We start from the raw sequence: 23829 nt of genomic DNA, 5'->3' as shown, positions 1-23829 counted from the left end.
GTGATGTACCTGGTTGTATGTGGGGGGTCCAGTCCCTGGTTCTATGCCCTGGGCCCCTGGGCGGGACCCTCAGGTGCTGGCAGTATGCCTGGCTGTGGGCGGGGCTGGGTCCAGTTCACAGCCTCATGCCCTGGGCTCCCAGGTGGGGCCCCAAAGTGCTGGTAGTGTGACTGGTTGTGGGTGGGGGTGGGGGGCTGGTCCCTGGCTCCATGCCCCAGACCACTATCCTTTTAGATTGTGATTTTAGGGGATTTTAAAATTCAACTTGGAAAATTAGGTCTTTGGGTGGTATATTAGAATTATTCCTGATTCTTTGAAGGAAATAAAGTATTAGACTTGAACCCTTAACTCAGAAGATTGAGATTTTCAGAGGTTAAATCTTTTGAAATGTTAAGAAAAGAGTTGGTCCCTAAAGTATGCAGGACTGACCATGAGTAAGGCTTATTTAAGCAAAACATGACATATATGATTCCATGGTTAAAAAGCTATCTGTAACAATCAAATATGCATTTATATTAATTCTTACTATCATAATAGCATTGGGATGGTACTTATAATATGTCCAGACTAAGGTAATCATCAGGAAATTGATCTATATCATAGAGGTGACTATGTAATGTTAATTTTTTAATGATTTGAAATATGTTTAATAAACCTAAACCTTAATTTTTTGTTAAGATGAAATTTAGATTAACAGTAGATGCCCTAAAGTATAACAGCGGATGGAGCTGTGTTCAGTAAATCTTATGGATTTATCCTTTATTTTATTCACTGAGGGAGATAGTTCAAATGGCAATATTGAAATTCATCATGACATTAAAACAAGTATCCATTGGTCTATTCTTCTCTTTTGTCTTTTCAAACTGGATCTCCCTTTCTTAAACTGCACAGGCCCTAAGTCCTTGCCCTTTATTGCTTTTTTAGCCATTATGTTTAGCAAACTTAAAAAAGAAACATTGTATGTTTCATCTGACTTTTTAAACAGCCAGGTTAAAAGTAAAACTTCTCTCAGTAATACATTTTCAAACATCTAGGGATTTCATATTGGGAAGGCAAAATAGCTAAGCATTTTACAGTTTTCATTGGTTTAGAGACATAACCCTGGTGCTTTATTTAGAGCAGTTTTTGGTTTCAAATATTCCCCAATCCTTGAAAATCAGTGAATTGATTTAAAGATTTATTTAACTTCAGTTTTTAAAAATTATTTTCTTGCTATATCTCTTTTACCATGGAAATATAAAACTAATCATGCAAGCAGTCTGAATCTGACACTAATTTAATTAATTACACCAGAATTTGTTGCCAACTAAAATCATGGGCATTAATATTATGAGATGTGCTAGGCAATTCATCAGAATAGAAATTTGGAAAAATGTCTGCATTCTTTCAACTGCTAGAAACCAGGGAGATCCAAGACTAGGGTCACAGAAGGTGAATAGAAATGGTTTGTTCGTATAAACAGATACCCCCCCACCCACCCGAGGGCCTTAAAAATCAGTCTCCTACCCCCAAGTTGAAAAGCCCTTTAATCATTTCAGGAAGGTGATTATCTCCTTAAAATTTCTCACGGAAAAAGGTATCCCAGTTTCCCTTTATAGACTGAGTGTTGCTATAAAGGAAAATCTATATTGGAAATTAGAATTTTTGCAAACTGAAAGTTGTGGAGTTCTCTTACTTGGTCATCTGGTTTGATTTAATTTGACTAAATTCCAGGCAATGTTTTGAGTATTTGGGATAAAGTGGAACAAAAAGGATAAAATACTTGCATCATAAACTTCTATTCTAATGGGGTGAGATAGATAACAGATGCATAAACAAAATGATTTCAAATTGTGATAAATGTTATGAAGGAAAAGGATAGCTTGGTGGGGACAGAGGTGCTTTAGATAAGTTGGTTAAGTACGGCTCTGTGAGAAAGAGACATTGGGCTGATACAGATCTGAATGGAGAAAAAGATTAAGTGGACACAATGATCCAGTGTGTTGAAAAGAATTCCAGAAGTATGACATTGGAAAATCTTTCCCAATAGTCCCAGAAAAAGTCTCAGGGAAGGATCTCATTGTCTCATCTTGGGTCATGTGTCAATTATTTAACCAATGAATCCAATCACGTGGGCCAGGGTAATGTATTGCTGTGACTGGACAGGCGCGGTTACATATACACCCTTCTTGCTTTTCTAAAGATGTGCTCATTGAACCCAACCAGGCTGTGACTGACAGTCTGAAAAGTTATCTCCCTCTGGATCCATATAATATTGGACTTTTATACCTCCTTTTCCTAAACCACCCCTAGCCACAGAGAGACAGATGGAAATCCCATCTCTTCACTTAGGGTGGTGACATGGTAAAGATGATAGACATTCACCAGAGGCATGGAATGGGCCTTGACTTGTGGGACACAGTGCAGCAGAGCCCTAATATCAAGCTTCTCCACCCGGGGTGGGTGAGAAGCTGGCCACTAGGGAGAACTGGCTTGTGGAACAAAGCTCCTTCAAGCAGCATATGTCTGTAAAACAGGCACCTTCCAGTCACCGAGGTTCATGAATCCCACACTACAGTCTCTTTCTTATGGTTGTTCAATGACGTTCTTCCTAAGTTCCATGAAAATTAAGTCAGAAAGATAAAAACAGCATATGGAGAAAAACGAAGGGAGGTGGGGGGCTCACGGATGTGAAATGCTGCCGTTTCATCGGTGAGAGGCTAATGCTCAAGAGAAATCCTGTAATTAAGAAATTTATTTAAGTTTGTCTTACCAGCCAGCTCCAAGCTTAGTTGACTGTGTAAACTTTTTTTTTGCTCTTCGCAGAACATCTATTAGCATCTTGTTGAAAACACACCATTTAGAAACATTGGTTCAGAGAGAGTATTTAAAAGGGTGCACAGGGGAAAGATGACTGTGGCTGGCTGAGCATGATTGCCTGTGATGAGATGAGTCTTTTGTTTTAGAAAAAGGCGGAGGAAGCACACTGACATTGAAATGGTTTTATCAGAAGCTTCGATAAAATATTTGTTTAGTTAGGAGCAGGACTGAGATCAGGAAAGAAACTCTCTTATATGCAGACCTCTGGCAAGGCCATTTTGAAATGTTTTCTCAGAGTCTCACAATGACCACATAATCTTATTAGAACAAAGCGTGCAATTAGAGGCTTATAATTACTAGATCTTTCTTAAGTTTCTTAGTCTATGGTGCCGAATTTGATGACAGGATGAGTTCTCAAAGGAACAGAAACTGCTTCTAGCTTGCTGAAGTTGTATTGGAAAATCAATTCATCCTTAATGGCTTGCAAGTAATTTTGACTTCTAGAATGCTTCACATTTAGACTTCTAATTTGGAAACTTTATGCTAATTTGTAAATCTTTATACTAGGTGGCAATGCAGGAAACTGCTCTCCTTTTATTGCCAGGCAAACCAATTCTTATTCTTTTTAGTTTGATTTCCTAAATAAAAATGTGCTGTTGGGAAACAGATACTCAAATTACGTGATTCAGACTTCTACAGACTCCAGTCTTTGCTCTTTCATCTTGTCTTTGTCATTGTTTTCTTGATGTACTTCAGAACTTGGCTCTGAGGTTGGTGCCTGTCATTGCTGTTATCTGTGTGTTCTGAACAGTTAGTCTGATAGCTACTTAGATGCCATCGATCAAGGGATGTCTGGCCTTGGACATAATTACATTAAGATTGATATTAGCCTTAATGGAGAGTAGATCTGGGCCACGGGTAAAACCATTTCTTTTTTAGCCTCTTAGTCTTAAGATATGATTCATGAATATGTTTTTGCTATTGGGTAAAAGCAGCTGATGGCTGAAGAAATTGGTAAAACCAGGGTGACAGCAGAAAGAGTAGGCTGTTTAAAGGAATTGCTCTCCATTCATTCAGATTTCAAAACTTCAGATAGCAGTATAAAAATATTTAGGCCCCCTTACACCTCATTTTATCTTTGGCTCAGGTTTCTGCATTTAGCACCTAGGATTAGAGAAGGAAGAAGTATGCAGATCCACCCACAGGCCTTTAAAAAGATTTGGAAATGCCCTGGACAGGTGATATGCAGAAGTGAATTGTTGTAATCTATCTACATACTGTCACAGCTCCATGATCTTGATATTTACTAATATGAATTTTCTCACTTAGTATTGATGATCTGTCATTATCCAGTTGCAGAGATTTTTATGAACAGTAAAGTGATTTCTACCAGCCTTTCTGCTCTCACCTCTCTCTTGCTTATTGCTCCATCATTCAAAATTGCCTTCAGACCCAGAAAGAGTTTGTTCTGATTTCTTGCTCTTAGTTTCCTGGTCACTTGAAATCTCTGCTTCCCATATTCTCTGGCTTAAGGATAGCAGAAACTTTGGTTTTAGTTAAATGACTCTGAGGCCCAAACTTGGAATTTTTCTTAACAAGAGTGAAACTTTCTCCCAAGTTACAGATTGCAGACTGTAAATGCTTCATGAGACTTGTTTGCCCTTTATTCTATCCCCAATCCTGGTACCAGCCCCAACTTTCTTCGTATCTTAGGAAAAGCAGAAACATATCCAAAGATATAACTGGGCCCAAAGGATCTGGAAGTTGAACTGAATATTCAGTTTATCATAAAACCATTGAGTTCCCTCCCTGAATCCCTTTAACATCTCTTCTTACTGTTGCAAAAACACTGGTGCCCAGTGAAGGTCTTTGGGCTATTCCTGAAAGGGCACAGAGAACTCTCTGGAAACCTGGAAGCACTGGGGGACAATGCAGTATTTCACTGACTTTACTAAGAATTTCTGAACATTGAGAACTATTGCTTTATTTTATCACTCAGTACAGCAGCCTGTATAAAATACTTTTAAAAAAGTAAACTGTGCCTTTTTTGGTTCTCTCATACTGAGTGAGTGAGAGACACAGTAACAAAGAGTTTTATGAATTTCACTATTTTCTCTATTGTTAGTATGATGTTGAGGACATGGCAATTACATTCCACGGTCACCTCCAAAGGAAATCCCAGGAGATAATCCTGTCTGCCCTCATCTTCCAGAATCATTGTGAGACTCCTGAAAAAATGAACAGTTTCTATCTTATGGATACTAGGAATTGTGTAATTGACCATGCCACTTCCCTTTTAGAGTTGACTACTGAAAAGCTTGGAGTCAAACTTATGACTTTCTAGAACACAGATAGCAAGTGTATTGGTTTTGTAATATGCATTTTTCAATTGAACGTATTTCTAATTCAATTTTATACCTTTATCACCGGTGTGCATTCATTTAAAATTTTCTTTATGTTATCTTGCCCAATTTATGAAAGGAGTTTTAAATTCTTTCTGGAACAATATGGAGAGTAAATAAGTAAATATTTAAGAGCTATTCTACATTCCAGCTCTTGAACTCGGCATTCGTTGTAGTAAAGAACAATTTTTTTTTTTTTTTTCTGTTCGGTTACTTTTTTTTCCCCTCTTTTATCTCGCATCCTTCAGCTGGGTCCCTTACTACCTCGCCTTTAATCTTTTCCTACATTGTTTGTTATTTTTGATGCTACAAGATTATTGTTATTATTATTATTACTGTTTTGAAAGCACATCATACATTTCCACATTAAAAACAGTTCCTGTCCAAAAGAACATAGATAAATATAACTCTTAAGTAAACTAATAGAATAGTCTTATGACTTTTAGAGAATGAAAAACCACTGTGAATCTCATGCTTTCTCAGGCATGTAGTGACAAATAATAAGATAAAACAGACTGTGTCTTGAAACTGTAATGATGGTGTTCCACTTACTGATTATTAAGTATCAGCAACCCCAGCTGATGTTATTAACGCAGTCTGAAAGCACACTTAGAAGTACTGGAGCTAGCTTTATAAAACTGCACTCTAAATACCACTACACTGAGCAATTTATCACAGTGTATCATGGTGTACATCTTCATCTGAAATTAAAAAAAAAAAAGCCCTCTCAATTCAAATGGGAATTGATTTTTATGCCAAGAATACTATTTCCAGGCTCTCAGCTGACAGTGGCCAAATAGGCAACAAGACAATGTTGGGGAGCATTTGGACACTGGGGTCAGGGTGATCCTGACCATAAGTAGACCTGTGGGTAAAATGGTCTTTTAGTATCCTTCTCTCTTCATGACAATTATTAGAGTTATTTTGTCCCCTCAAAGAAAATGTGTAACAATCACAACAATTCCTTGAACTTGTTAAGCCAAGTGAACAGATATGATGTAAGGGGGAGAGAAGAGAGGGTGGGGAGAAAGAGGAACAGGTAAAGGGTCACGAAAATCAACTACAATGTATATTGAGAAGTTAAAATAAAAAACAACAACAACAAAAAACCCAAACAAACAAACAAGCAAAAACAGAAAAATGTGTAGTTCAAAGAATATGTGAGCCACAGAAAATTTGGTAGCAATGAGCTCTGAGACATAATGAGAGTTTAGTAGATAGAAGTAGCTGATTTCTTGACCACATTAGGCATAGAATTTTCCAAACTAGTCTTTGATTATCTTTAATTCTTTCCCCTCACTCCCAACTCCAAATCATTGCTAAACACTGGCCATTTTGCCCCTTTATATCTATCCAGCTTCTCTGCCCTTTATTCCCTTTATTCAGAAAATGGGTTTAAATCACAGCTCTGTGTTTTGCTTCCACTCTTAACTCTAATCCAGTTGCCTCACCGACAAAGCAACTGCTGGGCTAGTGGTAATTGAGCTTTGGCCTCTAGGGGAGTCTAGACCGTGACAGCTAGAACAGGCATTTTCCTCCAAGGGCCAAAGTCCGAGAGCTCCAGGAGGAGGATCTGAATGTAAAAGACCTTATACCCTTGATAGAAGGTTAACATCACCCCATGTGAACTTGTCTGGCTTCTGTATTCCTCAAGAAATCTAGAAGGATAGAAGAAAACAGGAAAAGCTTCTTGGGCTTGCCAGTAATTTTTTGGATAGGACAGCAAAAGCATAGGCAATGAAGCAAAAATAAACAAGTGGTACTACATCAAACTAAAAAGCTTTTACACAGAAAAGGAAACAATCAAGAAAATGAAAAGGCAGCCTATGTATGGGGAGAAAATATTTGCAAATGATATGTCTGATAAGAGGTTAATATCCGAAAAATATAAGAAATATACACAATAGCAAAAACAACCAAACAAAAAAAAAACTAAAAATCAAAACCCAAATAAACAAAAAACCCCAAATAACCCAATTTAAAAATGGGCAAAAAATTTTAATAGAAATTTCCCCAAATAATACATATAAATGGCCAACAGATATCTGAAAAGGTGTTCAACATCACTAATCATCAGGGAAATTTAAATCAAAACCACAATGAGATATTACTTCACGAACCTGTTAGGATGGCTATTATCAAAAAGACAAGAAACAACAAATGTTGACGAGGGTGTAGAGAAAAGGCAACCCTTGTACACTGTTTGTGAGAATGTAAATTGGTGCAGCCATTATAGAAAACAGTATGCATGTCCCTCAAAAAATTAAAAATAGAACTACCACGGGGCCCAGCAGTGCCTCTTCTAGGTATATAGACCAAAGGAAATGAAATTACCACCTTATATAGATATCTGCACTCCCATATTCATTGCAGCATTATGCACGATAGCCAAGATATAGAAGCAACCTAAGTGTCCATTGACAGACGACTGGATATATATATGTGATACACACACACACACACACACACACACACACACTTAAACACTTTGTTTATCCAGTCATATATATATATATATGTATATATATATAGGAATATTATTCAGCCTTATAAAAGAAGGAGATTCTGCTATTTGTGACAACATGGATGAACCTGGAGGACATTATGCTAAGTGAAATAAGCCAGACACAGAAAGAAAAATGCTGCATGATCCTCCTTACGGGTAGAATCTAAAAAAAGTTGAATATCTAGAAAAAGAGAATAGAGTGGTGGTTACCAGAGGTGGGGGGTGGGTAGAATGGGGATATGTAGATTAAAGACACAAAGTTGCAATTATCTAGGATGAATAGGTCTAAAGATCAAATGTATAGCATGAGGACTATAGTTAATATTCTGTTGTATACTGGAAATTTACTAAGAGAGTGGATTTTAGGGGATCTTACCATTTTTAAAAAGTGGTAACTATGTGAGATAATGGATATGTTAATGGGTTTAATTGTAATAATGATTTCACTATGTGTATGTATATAAAAACTTCATGTTGTACACCTTAAATATGTGCGATAAAAAAAAGAAAATCTAGAAAGAGATGAATGGGAGACGAGTGGGAGCTGAGTTCTCCCACTCTTGAGGCTGGAATACACAGGAAGACTGGGGAAAATTTTGGGCCCCTCCTGCTATCTAATGAGGCGCTGGCAACCATCCTGCTACTGCACTGCTAGCCCACAGGGATATGAAGAGTTTACCTTCTGCTGCTTGTAGACTTATTGCCATTTAAGTTGCTCCAACTACCATATCACAGTCCTAGTGAGTAGACAAAGAAGATAACAAATTTAAGGGGACTCAGCAGCCAGAAACAAGAACATCAGCTAGATCTGCTGAAATAGACTGGTAACAATTTAACAACAAGGAAAACCATAAGCATACTTGAGGAGATAGAAGCATAACAAAACAAACAAAAAATCTTTTTCTTTAACTAAAAAAATTGCTTGATTTTAGAGTAAATTTTTTAGTTGTAGTTAAAATGGTTACCTGGGAATATAGAGGTAGCAGAAGTATCTCAAAGCCATGATGGAAAACGACCTAGAGGATGCATCAGGACATCAAACGTGAGTAACCACTGCTCCAGAAAGAGTCAAAGGATTGTATGAAGGAGAGGCAACAGTTTAGAGAAACAATTTTTTTATGTTTTGCAAATATTTTCTCCCATTCTGTACGTTGTCTTCACACTGAAAATATACTTCAGTTGCCAATGGACGGAACATACCAAGTTCTGTGCAGATCTGATGAGAAAATATACATATTTGGGGATATGTTGGTAAAATACTGAATTCTAAAACCTGTTAAGCATGCAAAGAATAAATAGCTATGAGGATGCAGAAAGAACATTTTAATGTTTCTGCACAATTAGGGCTTTCTAAACAAATTTTATTGAAACTTGAGTCCTGGGCTGAAAGATAAGCCTAGAAGTTAACTTATGACTGAGTAAACAGTGAGAACTTCAAAGCTATTTATTTTGGCAGAAGTAAGAGGTATGTATTTACATTACAAGGATAATGAAACCCAGCACCATGGAGAAATCCACAGATTGTAAAGCTGGAGAGTCTAGTTTTATTTTTTTCCCTGGAGAGATTTATTTACATTCCAAAGAGAACCCAGAATTTTTCCCATTACTTTTCCAAGGAGACAATCTCAAGATGGTAGGGTAAGCAACTGTTTCTTCTATGTAAATATAAAAATTCATATTTCCAACATTCTTTACCTACAATACAGGTACTGTACATGTGGAGTGACAATTCATTCTCATTGCATTGCTCTAGAAGGGGAAAATTGGGGCACAGGAAAACTGGCACATTATTTGCTATAAGTAAATAATAATCTGCCCAGTCTCAGAAACCTTCTGTCTGCATTCAGGGTAATGTTAATAAAGAAAGGCATTAAAAATTTAATAGTATCAACAAAGAAAAATAATTCAACTGGCTTCAGATTTTCCATCTGAAACAGCAGAAGCTAGGAGATGATAGACCATTTTCTGTGTCTCAAAAACCTACTATACAGGAAGATATAATCCAAATTTCAGAGTGACAGAAAACTACGGATATACAAGAACTGAGAAAATACATAATCAATTTTCACTATCAGATAAAGATATTCAAACAGAGACTTAAATTTTAAAAAGCACAAATTGGAACATCAGCTTCAAGACTGGACAAGAGGGAGAGTATAAAAAGTAAGTAGTGATTGATGGTACTTTCAATAAACATTCACACAGAAATAGTTAATAATCTAATTTGATAAAGATACGTTGTTTGGAAATAAGTCATATAAATGTTAAATAAGAATTCTTAAAAAAGAAGAGACATACTGCAAGGGCAATTCTAGAACAATTTGAAAATTATGTATAAATAACTCCACAAAAATGTAGGAGTTGAGCACAGGGGGAAATGAGAGATCTAAAAGCATTAAATTTCTCAAACACAAATGGAGTACTAGAGGTTCAGTGACAGGGAGAGTGCTGGTATTCTGAAGTTCTCATCTTAAAGTAGTAGGGTAAATTCAGGGACATAGATCTTCTTGGTGGAGAAAATAGTGTCCTGTTTTCAGAGAACAGAAAAAAAAGGGGGGTAAGTAGTGCATGGGGCAAGGTAAGAAACCCATAAAGAGAATGTAATACTATACAGAAACTTCATATTAACAGAGTAAAGAGCTGGAATGAATAGCTCCTGGAATAAATAACAGCTTGATCAAAACCAAAGCAAAAATAAAGAACAAAGAAGTAAAACAATATGTTAACAGAAATATGAAAATAATAGAATTGAGTACATTAGCAATTTTCCTAAATCCTAATGAAGTTAATTTTGAAAATGAAATGAGTATGTAGTAACTGAAGTAAAACATAAGTTTGATCAAATCAAAAAGAAAAAGAAAAAACAAATAAGCAAAATGTAATCTTAATGTAAAGATGGAAAGAATGGAATCTACTATATCTGCTGATTACACTAAATGTGCATGTTCTAAATTTTTTTTATGTAAAGCAGCATTCTCTCAGATTGACTTAAAAAATAAAGCTTGAATAATGATTAGCTGAAATAAACAGCAACTTGGTCAAACCATATTAAAAGTAGAAAAACATTAAAATCAATAATAAATGTAAAGATAGATAAAAAGAACCAAATACATTAATACCTACACTAAATGGAATGAATTAAATTTTCCCATTAAAAGATGCACTCTGACTTATTAAGAGACATGCAGCTATATGCTATTTACTCCCCCAAAGTTAAAGCAAAATAATAAAAATGTATAAAATTAAAGAATAAACAAAGATACAGATGAATGGATAAAGAAAATGTGATGTATATATACATGTTGCACTACTATTCAGCCATAAAAAAGAAGGAAATCCCGATGTTTACACCTGTGTTGATGAACCTGGAGGACATCACATTAAGTGGAGCAAGCTCAGCTGAGAAAGACAAGTACCACATGATCTCATTATATGAGGAATCTAAAAAATTTGCACTCACAGAAACAGTACAGTGGTGGTTACCAGGGGCTAGGAGTGAGGTGAGGGTGGGGTTGAGGAGGTGTTGGTCAAAGGACAAAAAATTTCAGTTAGATAGAATGAATAAGTTCAAGAGATCTAGTGTACAAGATGGTGACTATAGTTGCTAACAATGTATTATTTTCTCGAAAATCACTGAGAGTAGATTTTACGTATTCTCACCTCAAAAATAAGTATGTGAGGTAATACCTATGTTAATTAGCTCATTTTAGCCATTCCACAGTGCATACATATTTTGGAACATCACATTGTATGCGATAAATATACACATTTTTATTTATCAACTAAAATGCATTAATTATTTTAATAAAAGAAAAAAGGAATAAACAAGAGATAAAGCCAATGCAAATTAGGAGAGGAGAAGTGGTCATATAACTGTAAGATAAGGCTAAAACTTCTCACCATGTTAAAGAGGGACACTTTATAATGATAAAAGGCACAGATTATGAAAAATGTAGACTCATGGTAAATCTGTATGTACTAAGCAACATAAAAGCTAACTACATAGGAAAAACAGACACACAAGAAAAACTTGTTGAAAAAATCCCTATAGTGGAACACTTCAATATAACACTTTCAGAATTGGGAAGATTCTGTAGAAATAAAAATGTAAAGTCTATAGTTAATAAACTAAACACACTCAATAAACTAAATTCAATCAGTATATGTATAGAATCTTATTGCCTCTTGTAAGGGAAAAAACTCAACAAATTTTAAAAAGTAGAAATATTATACAATATATTCACAGGTCATAATCCAATAAAACTGGAAATAAGTAATGTAAAGGCAAGCATAAAAACCATAACTACTCGGAAATTAAGAACATTTTAATGTGACTTTTGGTTCAAGGAGGAAATTAAAACTGAACTTATGAACTACCTAGAAAGTAATGTCAAATACTTCATATTAAAATCTATGAGACAGAAAAAACTATTTTCTGAATACTTATTATCTTAAATATCTCATTTTTAAAGAAAAAAAGAAATAATAAAGGAACTTAGTTCTAATCTAAAGAAAGTATAATAAAACAGTTAACAAAAGAAGCCAAAATAATAAAGAAATAATTTTTTGAAGATAGAATTTAAATGTACAAAATATCAAACAATCTTTTAAAATAGTTGAAAGGATAAATTCCAGTGCCGTTTTTATTTTTATTTTTTGGAAAACCAGTAAAAGTAAAACCCTTTTGAGCTTGGCTACAAAAAGGAGAGGGAACAAAAATATACACAAGAATAGAAATAAGAAAAGAGATGTAATCATTGTTACTGAGAGAGATTAAAAGAATAGTGAGCAAATGTTATTACAACTCTCTGCCAATGAATTTGAAAACCTAGAGGAAATATTTGTAGAGAAATTGATTATTGGATCTGGGGAGAAATAAACTCTTAGCATACACCATACACAAAATCAATCGACATTGTATGCACACCAAAAATTTAAAATACTTTTAAAAAATGACAGAATGCAATATTTTTATCACTTGGGGGGTAAGGAAAGATGTTTTAAACAGGACAAAAAAAGAATAAGCTTGAAAGGAAAAGATGAATAAATTGAGCTATAATACGTTTTTAAAATTTTGGTTTGTCAAAAGACGTTATATAAAGAATGCAAATACAAGCCACAGATTGGGCGTGAGATCTGTGTTAATCATAAAGAATTAACACCCACAATAAAGAACTTCTAAAAATCAGTGAAAATAACATAAATAACTTGACAGAAAAAGCAAATTGTATGATCAAATTAGAGAACACAAAACACAAGTAGCTGAAATGTATGAAAGATCCTTAACCTCATTAATACTTGGGGAAATGCTAAATAAAATTACAATTAAATACTGCTTCACATTCCTCAGATTTGTGATAATATAAGAATTTAACCATAGCAAGTGTTTGTGAAAATGTGGAAAAAGAGAAACTCATATATAACTGGTGGGAGTGTAATTGGTAAATTAACCTGTTCAGTAATTAGGCAATGAGTACAAAACCTAAAGTCCAGTACTTCTACACATACAGGAGATGAACACAAGAATGACCATGGCAAAATCATTTGTAATTACAGAACTTTGGAAACAATCTAAGTGTCTCTCAACAAAAAAAGGAATATAGTATGCTAAATTCATGTTATATTACAGGTAAAATGAATAAGTTAGAATTACACGGTTAAATATTGATGAATCTCAAAAACCAAGTCCTGTACCAAAACGTTAAGCTGAAGAAAATATAGATGTTATAATTACATTTATATAAAATTGATATTAAGAAAAAATACTATTTTATCTTAAGAATAGATGCAATGATAAAAATGTAAGAAAATGTATGGAAATGATAAACACTGAATATTATATAGTGGTTGCTTCTGGAGTTGAGGGAAGGAGATGTGATTGGGGAGAGACATACCTCAGGCTTTAATCATATTTTTTTTTCTTCCAAATATTATTTTATTTTGTCAATATACAATGTGGTTGATTATTGTGGCCAATTACCGAAACTTCCCTCCCTCCTTCCTCTCCCCCCTCCTTCCCAAAAATGTCCTTTCTATTTGCTTGTGGTTTCAACTTCAAGGAATTGTAATTGTTATGTCTTCTTCCCTACACCCCCCCGCCGTTTTTTTTGTATTTATTTATTTATTTCTAGCTCCCACAAATAAGCAAGAACGTGTGATATTTCTCTTTCTGTGCCTGACTTGTCTCACTTAAAATAATTTTCTCTAAGTCTATCCATGGTGTTGAAAATGGGAGTATTTCATTCGTTTTTATAGCAGAGTAGTATTCCATTGTGTAGATATACCACATTTTCCGTATCTACTCATCTGATGATGGACATTTGGGCTGGTTCCAACTCTTAGCTATTGTAAAGAGTGCTACAATGAACATTGGGGAACAGGTACACCTTTGAATTGATGATTTCCATTCCTCTGGGTATATTCCCAGCAGTGGGATAGCTGGGTCACATGGTAGATCATTCTGCAATTTCCGCAACCTCACCAGCATTTATCGTTCAGAGTCTTATGGATATTAGCCATCTTAACTGAGGTGAGATGGTATCTCAGTGTGGTTTTGACTTGCGTTTCCCAAATGCTGAGTGATGTTGAGCATTTTTTCATGTGTCTGTCGGACATTTCTGTATCTTCCTTTGAGAAATGCCTATTTAGCTCTTTTGCCCATTTTTTAATTGGGTTACTTGTTTTTTTCTTCTAAAGTTGTTTCAGTTCCTTGTATATTCTGGATATTAATCCTTTGTCAGATGTATATTTTGCAAATATTTTCTCCCACTCTGTTGGTTGTCCTTTAACTCTGTTAATTGTTTCTTTTGCTGTGCAGAAGCTTTTTAGTTTGATATAATCCCATTTGTTTATTTTTCCTTTGGTTGCCTGTGCTTTTGGGGTCGTATTCATGAAGTCTGTGCCCAGTCCTACTTCTTGGAGTGTTTCCCCTATGTTCTCTTTAAGAAGTTTTATTGTTTCAGTGTGTATATTTAATTCCTTAATCCATTTTGACAACTCAACTTTTAGTATATGGTGAGATGTATGGGTCTAGTTTAATTCTCCTGCATATGGATATCCGGTTATCCCAGCACCATTTGCTGAGGAGGCAGTCTCTTCCCCATTGTATAGGCTTGGTGCCTTTGTCAGAGATCGGATGGCTGTAGGTGTGTGGGTTGATTTCTGGATTCTCTCTTCTTTTCCATTGATCAGTGTGTCTGTTTTTATGCCAGTACAATGCTGTTTTGGTTATTATCAATTTGTAGTATAGTTTAAAGTCAGGTAGTGTTATGCCTCCAGTTTTATTTATTTACTTTTTGCTCAGCATTCCATGGCTATGTGTGGTCTTTTGTTATTCCATATAAATGTCTGGATAGTTTTCTCCATTTCTGAGACAAATGTCATTGAAATTTTGATGGGGATTGCAATGAATTTGTAGGTCACTTTGGGTAGTATGGACATTTTTCATAATGTTGATTCTTCCAATCCGAGAGCACGGTATATCTTTCCATCTTCTTGTATCCTCTCTAATTTCTCTCAGCAGTGGTCAGTAGTTCTCATTATAGGGATTTTTCACATCCTTGGTTAACTCTATTCCTAAGTATTTTATTTTTTTGGTGGCTATTGTAAATGGGCAGGCTTTCTTGATTTCTCGTTCTGCATGTTCACTATTGGAGAATAGAAATGCTACTGATTTTTGTGGGTTGATTTTGTATCCTGATACTGTACTGAAATCATTTATCAATTCCAAGAGTTTTTTTGTAGAGGTTTTAGGCTGTTCGATATATAGGATCATGTCATCTGCAAACAGGGACAGTTTGACTTCATCTTTTCCAATCTGGATGCCCTTTATTTCCTTCTCTTCTCTGATTGCTCTGGCTGGTACTTCCAACACTATGTTGAATAGGAGTGGTGAGAGTGGGCATCCTTGTCTAGTTCCTGTTCTTAAAGGAAAAGCTTTCAGCTTTTCCCCATTCAGGATGATATTGGCAGTGGGTTTATCATATATGGCTTTAATTATATTGAGATACTTTCCATCTATACCTAACTTATAGAGGGTCTTTGTCTTGAATGAATGCTGAATTTTATCAAATGCTTATTCAGCATCTATAGAGATGATCATATGGTCCTTTTGTTTGATTTTATTAACATGTTGTATCACATTTATTGATTTGCGTATGTTTTTTATTTTTATTTATTTTATTTTATTTTCTCGATATACATTGTGGCTGATTATTGCTCCCCATCACCAAAACCTCCCTCCCTTCTCCCTCCCCCCCTCCCCCCCAACAATGTCCTTTCTGTTTGCTTGTCATATCAACTTCAAGTAATTGTGGTTGTTATATCTTCTCCCCACCCCTGGTTTTGTGTGTGTGTGTGTGTGTGTGTGTGTGTGTGTGAATTTATATATTAATTTTTAGCTCCCACCAATAAGTGAGAACATGTGGTATTTCTCTTTCTGTGCCTGACTTGTTTCACTTAATATAATTCTCTCGAGGTCCATCCATGTTGTTGCAAATGGCAGTATTTCATTCGTTTTTATAGCTGAATAGTATTCCATTGTGTAGATGTACCACATTTTCCGTATCCACTCATCTGATGATGGACATTTGGGCTGGTTCCAACTCTTGGCTATTGTAAAGAGGGCTGCGATGAACATTGGGGAACAGGTATACCTTCGACTTGATGATTTCCATTCCTCTGGGTATATTCCCAACAGTGGGATAGCTGGGTCGTATGGTAGATCTATCTGCAGTTGTTTGAGGAACCTCCATACCATTTTCCATAGAGGCTGCACCATTTTGCAGTCCCACCAACAATGTATGAGAGTTCCTTTTTCTCTGCAACCTTGCCAGCATTTATCGTTCATAGTCTTTTGGATTTTAGCCATCCTAACTGGGGTTAGGTGGTATCTCAGTGTGGTTTTGACTTGCATTTCCTGGATGCTGAGTGATGTTGAGCATTTTTTCATATGTCTGTTGGCCATTTGTATATCTTCCTTAGAGAAATGCCTACTTAGCTCTTTTGCCCATTTTTTAATTGGGTTGCTTGTTTTCTTCTTGTAAAGTTGTTTGAGTTCCTTGTATATTCTGGATATTAATCCTTTGTCAGATGTATATTTTGCAAATATTTTCTCCCACTCTGTTGGTTGTCTTTTAACTCTCTTAATTGTTTCTTTTGCTGTGCAGAAGATTTTTAGTTTGATATAATCCCATTTGTTTATTTTTCCTTTGGTTGCCCGTGCTTTTGGGGTCGTGTTCATGAAGTCTGTGTCCAGTCCTATTTCCTGAAGTGTTTCTCCTATGTTTTCTTTAAGAAGTTTTTTTGTTTCAGGGTGTATATTTAAATCCTTAATCCATTTTGAGTTGATTTTAGTATACGGTGAGAGGTATGGATCTAGTTTCATTCTCCTGCATATGGATATCCAGTTATCCCAGCACCACTTGCTGAAGAGGCAGTCCCTTCCCCAGTGAATAGGCTTGGTGCCTTTGTCAAAGATCAGATGGCTGTAGGTGTGTGGGTTGATTTCTGGATTCTCTATTCTATTCCATTGGTCAGTGTGTCTGTTTTTATGCCAGTACCATACTGTTTTGGTTATTATAGCTTTGTAGTATAACTTAAAGTCCAGTAGTGTTATGCCTCCAGCTTTATTTTTTTTGCTCAGCATTGCTTTGGCTATGCATGGTCTTTTATTGTTCCATATAAATGACTGGATAGTTTTTTCCATTTCTGAGAAAAATGTCTTTGGAATTTTGATGGGGATTGCATTGAATTTGTATATCACTTTGGGTAGTATGGACATTTTCACTATGTTGATTCTTCCAATCCAAGAGCATGGAATATCTTTCCATCTACTTGTATCCTCTCTAATTTCTCTCAGCAGTGGTTTGTAGTTCTCATTATAGAGATTTTTTACCTCCTTGGTTAACTCAATTCCTAAGTATTTTATTTTTTTGGTGGCTATTGTAAATGGGCAGGCTTTCTTGATTTCTCCTTCTGCATGTTCACTATTGGAGAAAAGAAATGCTACTGATTTTTGTGTGTTGATTTTGTATCCTGCTACTGTGCTGAAATCATTTATCAATTCCAAGAGTTTTTTTGTAGAGGTTTTAGGCTGTTCGATATATAGGATCATGTCATCTGCAAACAGGGACAGTTTGACTTCATCTTTTCCAATCTGGATGCCCTTTATTTCCTTCTCTTCTCTGATTGCTCTGGCTGGTACTTCCAACACTATGTTGAATAGGAGTGGTGAGAGTGGGCATCCTTGTCTAGTTCCTGTTCTTAAAGGAAAAGCTTTCAGCTTTTCCCCATTCAGGATGATATTGGCAGTGGGTTTATCATATATGGCTTTAATTATGTTGAGATACTTTCCATCTATACCTAACTTATAGAGGGTCTTTGTCTTGAATGAATGCTGAATTTTATCAAATGCTTTTTCAGCATCTATAGAGATGATCATATGGTCCTTTTGTTTGATTTTATTAATATGGTGTATCACATTTATTGATTTGCATTGTTGAACCAACCTTGCATCCCTGGGATGAATCCCACTCGATCGTGGAGTACAATTTTACGTATGTGTTGCTGTATTCTGTTAGCTAGTATTTTATTGAGGATTTTTGCATCTATATTCACCAAGGATATTGGCCTATAGTTTTCTTTCTTAGTTGTATCTTTACCTGTTTTTGGTATCAGGATGATGTTTGCTTCATAGAATTAGTTTGGGAGATTTGCGTCTGTTTCAATCTTTTGGAATAGTTTGTAAAGAATTGTTGTCAATTCCTCTTTGAATGTTTGGTAAAGTTCTGCTGTGAATCCATCTGGTCCTGGGCTTCTCTTTGTTGGGAGCCTTCTAATAACAGCTTCAATCTCCTTTATTGCTATTGGTCTGTTCAGATTTTCTACATCTTCATGGCTCAGTTTTGGTAGTTTGTGTGTGTCCAGAAATTCATCCATTTCCTCCAGATTTTCAAATTTGGCATATAGTTGTTTACAGTAGTCTCGAATGATTCTTTGCATTTCTGATATATCAGTTGTAATATCACCTTTTTCTTTTCTAATTTCTGTTATTTGGATCTTCTCTCTTCTTTTTTTTAATGGTTTGTCAATTTTATTTATCTTTTCAGAAAATCAACTTTTTTATTCATTGATCTTTTGTATTGTTTTTTGGGTTTCAATTTCATTAAGTTCTGCTCTGATCTTAATGATTTCTTTCCATTTGCTAACTTTGGGTTTGGATTGTTCTTGTTTTTCTAGTTCTTTAAGGTGAAGTGTTAAGTTGTTCACTTGCCATCTTTCCATTCTTCTGAAGTAAGCATTTAATGTGATAAATATCCCCCTTAGTACTGCTTTTGCAGTATCCCACAGGTTTTGGTATGATGTATCATTATTTTTACTAGTTTCAACAAATTTTTTGATGTCCTGTTTGATTTCTTCTTGGACTCATTTGTCATTAAGTAGAATGCTGTTTAATTTCCATGTGTTTGTATAGTTTCCAGAATTTCCTTTGTTATTGATTTCTAATTTTAATCCATTGTGGTCTGAGAAAATACATGGGATAATTCCAATTTTTCTGAATTCATTGAGACTTGATTTGTGACCTAATATGTGATCTATCCTGGAGAATGATCCATGTGCTGATGAGAAGAATGAACATTCTGAGGTTGTTGGATGGAATGTTCTGTAGATATCTGCCAATTCCAATTGGTCTAGAGTATTGTTTAGATCTTGTGTTTCTCTGCTGATTCTTTGCCTAGATGATCTGTCCAATATTGACAGTGGGGTGTTCAGGTCCCCTGCTATTATGGTATTAGTGTCTCTTTCCTTCTTTAGGTCTCATAGACTTTGTTTTATAAATCTGGCTGCTCCAACATTGGGTGCCTATATATATTTATGATTGTTATGTCTTCTTGATAGATCAATCCTTTTATCATTATGTAGTGGCCCTCATTATCTCTTTTTACAGTTTTTAGTTTAAAGTCTATTTTATCACATATAAGAATAGCTACTCCAGCTCATTTTTCATTTCTGTTTGCACGGTAAATCTTTTTCCATCCTTTCACTCTTAATCTATGTGCGCCTTTATGGGTGAGGTGGGTCTCTTGAAGGCAGCATATAGTTGGGTCCTCCTTTTTAATCCAGTCTGCCAGTCTGTGTCTTTTGATTGGGGGAATTTAAGCCTTTTGCATTAAGAGTTGTTATTGAAAAGTGTTGATTTAATCCTAGCATTTTATTGATTTTGGTTTGGATGTGTTCGGTGTCTTTTGTTACTTTCTTTTTGATTTACTGTTTGTTTTCTGTATTTGTTGGTTCCTTCGGTTGTAGACAGCCTTTTTGTTTGTTTGTTTCCTCTTCATGGATGCCATTTTTATTATTTTAGTGGGTTTTGATTTTTCTTGGGTTTTTATGGTAGTGGTAGTTGTTTTTCAGGTACCAAAGCCAGTACTCCCTTGAGAATTTCTCGTAAGAGTTGTCATGTGGTAGTGAACTCCCGCAGTTTTTGTTTGTCTGAGAAATATACTATTTGCCCTTCACTTCAGAAGGATAGCCTTGCAGGGTAGAGTATTCTTGGCTGGCAATCTGTGTCTTTTAGTATTTTGAATATATCATCCCATTCCTTTCTGGCTTTTACGGTTTGTGATGAAAAGTCTGATGTTGTCTGATTGGGGCTGCCTTGTAGGTGATTTGATGCTTCTCTCTTGCAGCTTTTAAGATTCTCTCTTTGAGTTTTGCCAATTTGACTATAACATGTCTTGGAGAAGACCTTTTGGGTTGAATACATTTGGGGATCTTTGAGCTTCTTGAATCTGAAGATCTGTGTCTTTTCCAATATCTGAGAAGTTTTCTGCTACTATTTTGTTGAATGTGTTTTCAATGCAATCTCCTTTTTCCTCCCATTCTGGAATACCCATGACTCAGATATTTGAGTGCTTAAGGTTGTCTGATATCTCTCTTAGATTTTCTTCAATGCTTTTAATTATTTTTTTTTTTTGTTTGCCTGTGTTATTTCAAACATCCCATCTTCAAAGTCAGAAGTTTTCTCTTCTACCTCTGCAAACCTGCTGGTTAAACTCTCTGTTGTGTTTTTTACTTCACTGAATAAATTCTTCAGTTTGTCAAGCTCTGCTACATTCTTTTTCAGGGCATTGATTTCCTTGTATATTTCTTCTTTCAGGTCCTGTATACCTTTTCCTCGTTTCATCATGTTGTCTAGCTGAGTTTTCTTTTATCTCATTCAGTTTCCTTAGAATTATCACTCGAAATTCCTTGTCAGTCATTTCAAGGGCTTCTTGTTCTATAGGATCTAGAGCTTGAGAGTTATTATCCTTTGGTGGTGTACTTTCTTGATTTTTCATATTTCTTCTATCTTTCCGTTGATGCTTAGTCATTGTGGCAGGGGGTTTCACAGTCCACTGGTTTGACACTGTTGTCTGACTAGGATGTCGCTGGGGTTGCCAATTTGGTATGGCTATCTCAGTGTCTGCTCAGTTGGCCACTAGTGCCTTGTGTGTGGTTGCCTCGGGTCTTAGGCCTCTTCGGGGAGCCGCCTGTTTGGTCAGCACGCACTTTGGCCGGACTGCTGGGTTGCATGCCAGCAGGGCAGGGCGTGTGGTCTCTGTGGAGCTTCTGCCTCCCTTGCTGGATGTCTCTTGAATCATATTGTTAATGTGTACTTAATTTTTTTGTGTGTGTATGAAAAATTTTATTAGAACATGATATAAAGTTTTGACATAAGATTTTGTACATGGTATATTTTCAGTAAATATTAGTTCCTATCTATTTATAACTAGAAACATAGCTTGGCTCTTCCATCAGGTCAAGCAAATTTGGGAGATGGAGGTAGCCTATTCTAAATGTCAGAGGGGTAAGAGCAGGTACAGAGGTTTCCCTCATTGGCTCCAGGGTTTCAGAGTTACTGCTTCCTTTAACTTCTTTTATTTTATTTTATTTTATTTATTACAGAGAACATTCATTAAATATTTTTTAGGACCTGGCATTTTTTTCTAATAATATCTGGCTAGAGCATGTGTATTTCCATTTTTAAGGTAGGTGTTATGATCATGAGTTTTCTACTTATTGCGTTCACAGTTATATGACTGTCTGGAACATTTCATAATATAATTTTAAAGGACAGACATAATTTAATTCATGAAATTTCTAATTGTGATGTATCGCAAAGATACCATAAACAAAGCCAATAAACTAGCAGTAGATTTGTAAAATTTATTTGGAACACAGATGACAAGAAGGCATTTTATATGGAAAGAGATCTTACAAATTGACAGCAAAAAGACAAATGACCCAATAGAAAAAATGACAAAAATAAATGAGCAATTAATTAACGAAGAGATATTTAACCGACAAGCACAAGAGAAGATGGTCACACGTAAAAATGGTTAGGAAAATTAAAATTAAGTAAAAATTAAATGTAACTTTACCCTTCTCAGACTGGAAAAAAGTTGAAAAGAGTAATATCATTTGCTGGCAGGCATGCAGCAAAAAGGGTATTTTTATATATTACTGGTGTAAATATTAATTAGTATGGTCTTTTTAGAAAGCAATTTGGCAACACTGGAAGAGTCAAGGCAAGAAAAATGTTATAATATAAAAGAGAAAAAAATTATCTGCGTATATATTACATGAAATAAATTTATTTATATATACACATTACAAAACAAAACAAGCACGATATGATTTCACTTTTGTTTTTATGTAACTCTGTCTTTGTGTTGCATACATATATACACACACACGTGTATATGAACATATTACAATAATAACAACAAAACCAATGAAAGCACAGCCATACAATGACAAAACAAATCTCAGTTCCACTATACACTTTCTGGCTTTCTGGATGACTTTAGACAATGTCTGGGATCCTCATTATCTCTAGCTAAAAATTTGAATGGCAGCTGTTCTCCTTTCATGACTGTTGGTTAAGTCAGGTTAAATTAATTTATAAAGTGGTTAAAACAAACAAACAAACAAAAATAACCCTAAAATCTTGGTGGCTTGACAAACACAGGGGTCTCTTTCTTGTTCACACTGCACACCCCTCTCCGACCAGCAGGGGGCTCTGCCTATTGCAGTCACTCAGGATCCACCATGACTGAGAATCCATTCCTATAGGTGCTTCAACTATCCTTTGTGGCTGAGAAAGACAGCACTGGGGGTTGTGGGTAGGCTTGGGTTGGGGAGGGGGCTGGTGGTCTCACCCCAGTGTGTAAACGCTCTGATGAAGAGGTGACATGTTTCCCCTCCTACAACCCATTGGCCAGAACTAGTCACACACAGAATGAAAAGGAAATGTGGTGCTTCCTCGGGGCTTCAACAAGAGGGCATTTGGCAACTGGATAGGAGTGAGAATCAGAAGTTTCTACCAAAGTTTTCATGAGGATTAAATGAGAAGAGGGGCCTGATAGTTTCTTTACTTCTTTACTTCCCTTTGTTGTTCAGTTTTTCATTATTGTCCTGCCTGTACAATCACATCTTACCTAGATTTATTCATGAATCTGAACCAGTCTTTTGCTAAAAGATAGCTTTGACCATGTCATTCTCCTGCACTAAACACTATGTGGAGTCCCAATGGCTCACTGAGAAAGTTCTCACTACTTAGTGTGATATTCTAGACATTTCACAGTCTAATACATAGGTAATACAGGGAATGTGCTATTCATGGCTGCCTCAAATTTCTTGGCATCCACTCCACATGTTCATAATTCATACTGTGGATTCTGACTTCTTAAATATAACCCCAAACAACCTGTGTTTCCCAGTCTGCCTTCCAGCCAGTGTGAAGGCACACCCACCCGGGTTTCTGATTCTGATCCGTATACTGAGGTGAGGAAATGGTTTATAATGGAGTTATGGGCATTTTTTTTTTTTTTTTTTTTTTACCATTTCCAAGGGAAAAGTCAGAGACAAAGTAGCTCTAATGTTGGCAGTGATTTTAGAAGTTCCTGGAAGTTTTCTCTAGAGGCAAGCTTATTTTACAGATATCTACAGGCCAGTGAGTTAGTATTCCATAATAAATCCATTTTAATTTAAACTAGGTAGAATGGGTTCTGTGGACGGCAACTAACAAGTAAGAATCTTGATGAATAAGGCGTATTTTCAGCATTATCTTCTGACAATCTT

This window comes from Cynocephalus volans, chromosome 7 (genome assembly GCF_027409185.1).
Source record: "Cynocephalus volans isolate mCynVol1 chromosome 7, mCynVol1.pri, whole genome shotgun sequence".
Lineage (NCBI taxonomy): Eukaryota > Metazoa > Chordata > Mammalia > Dermoptera > Cynocephalidae > Cynocephalus > Cynocephalus volans.
Note: the sequence above shows the minus strand (reverse complement) of the source record.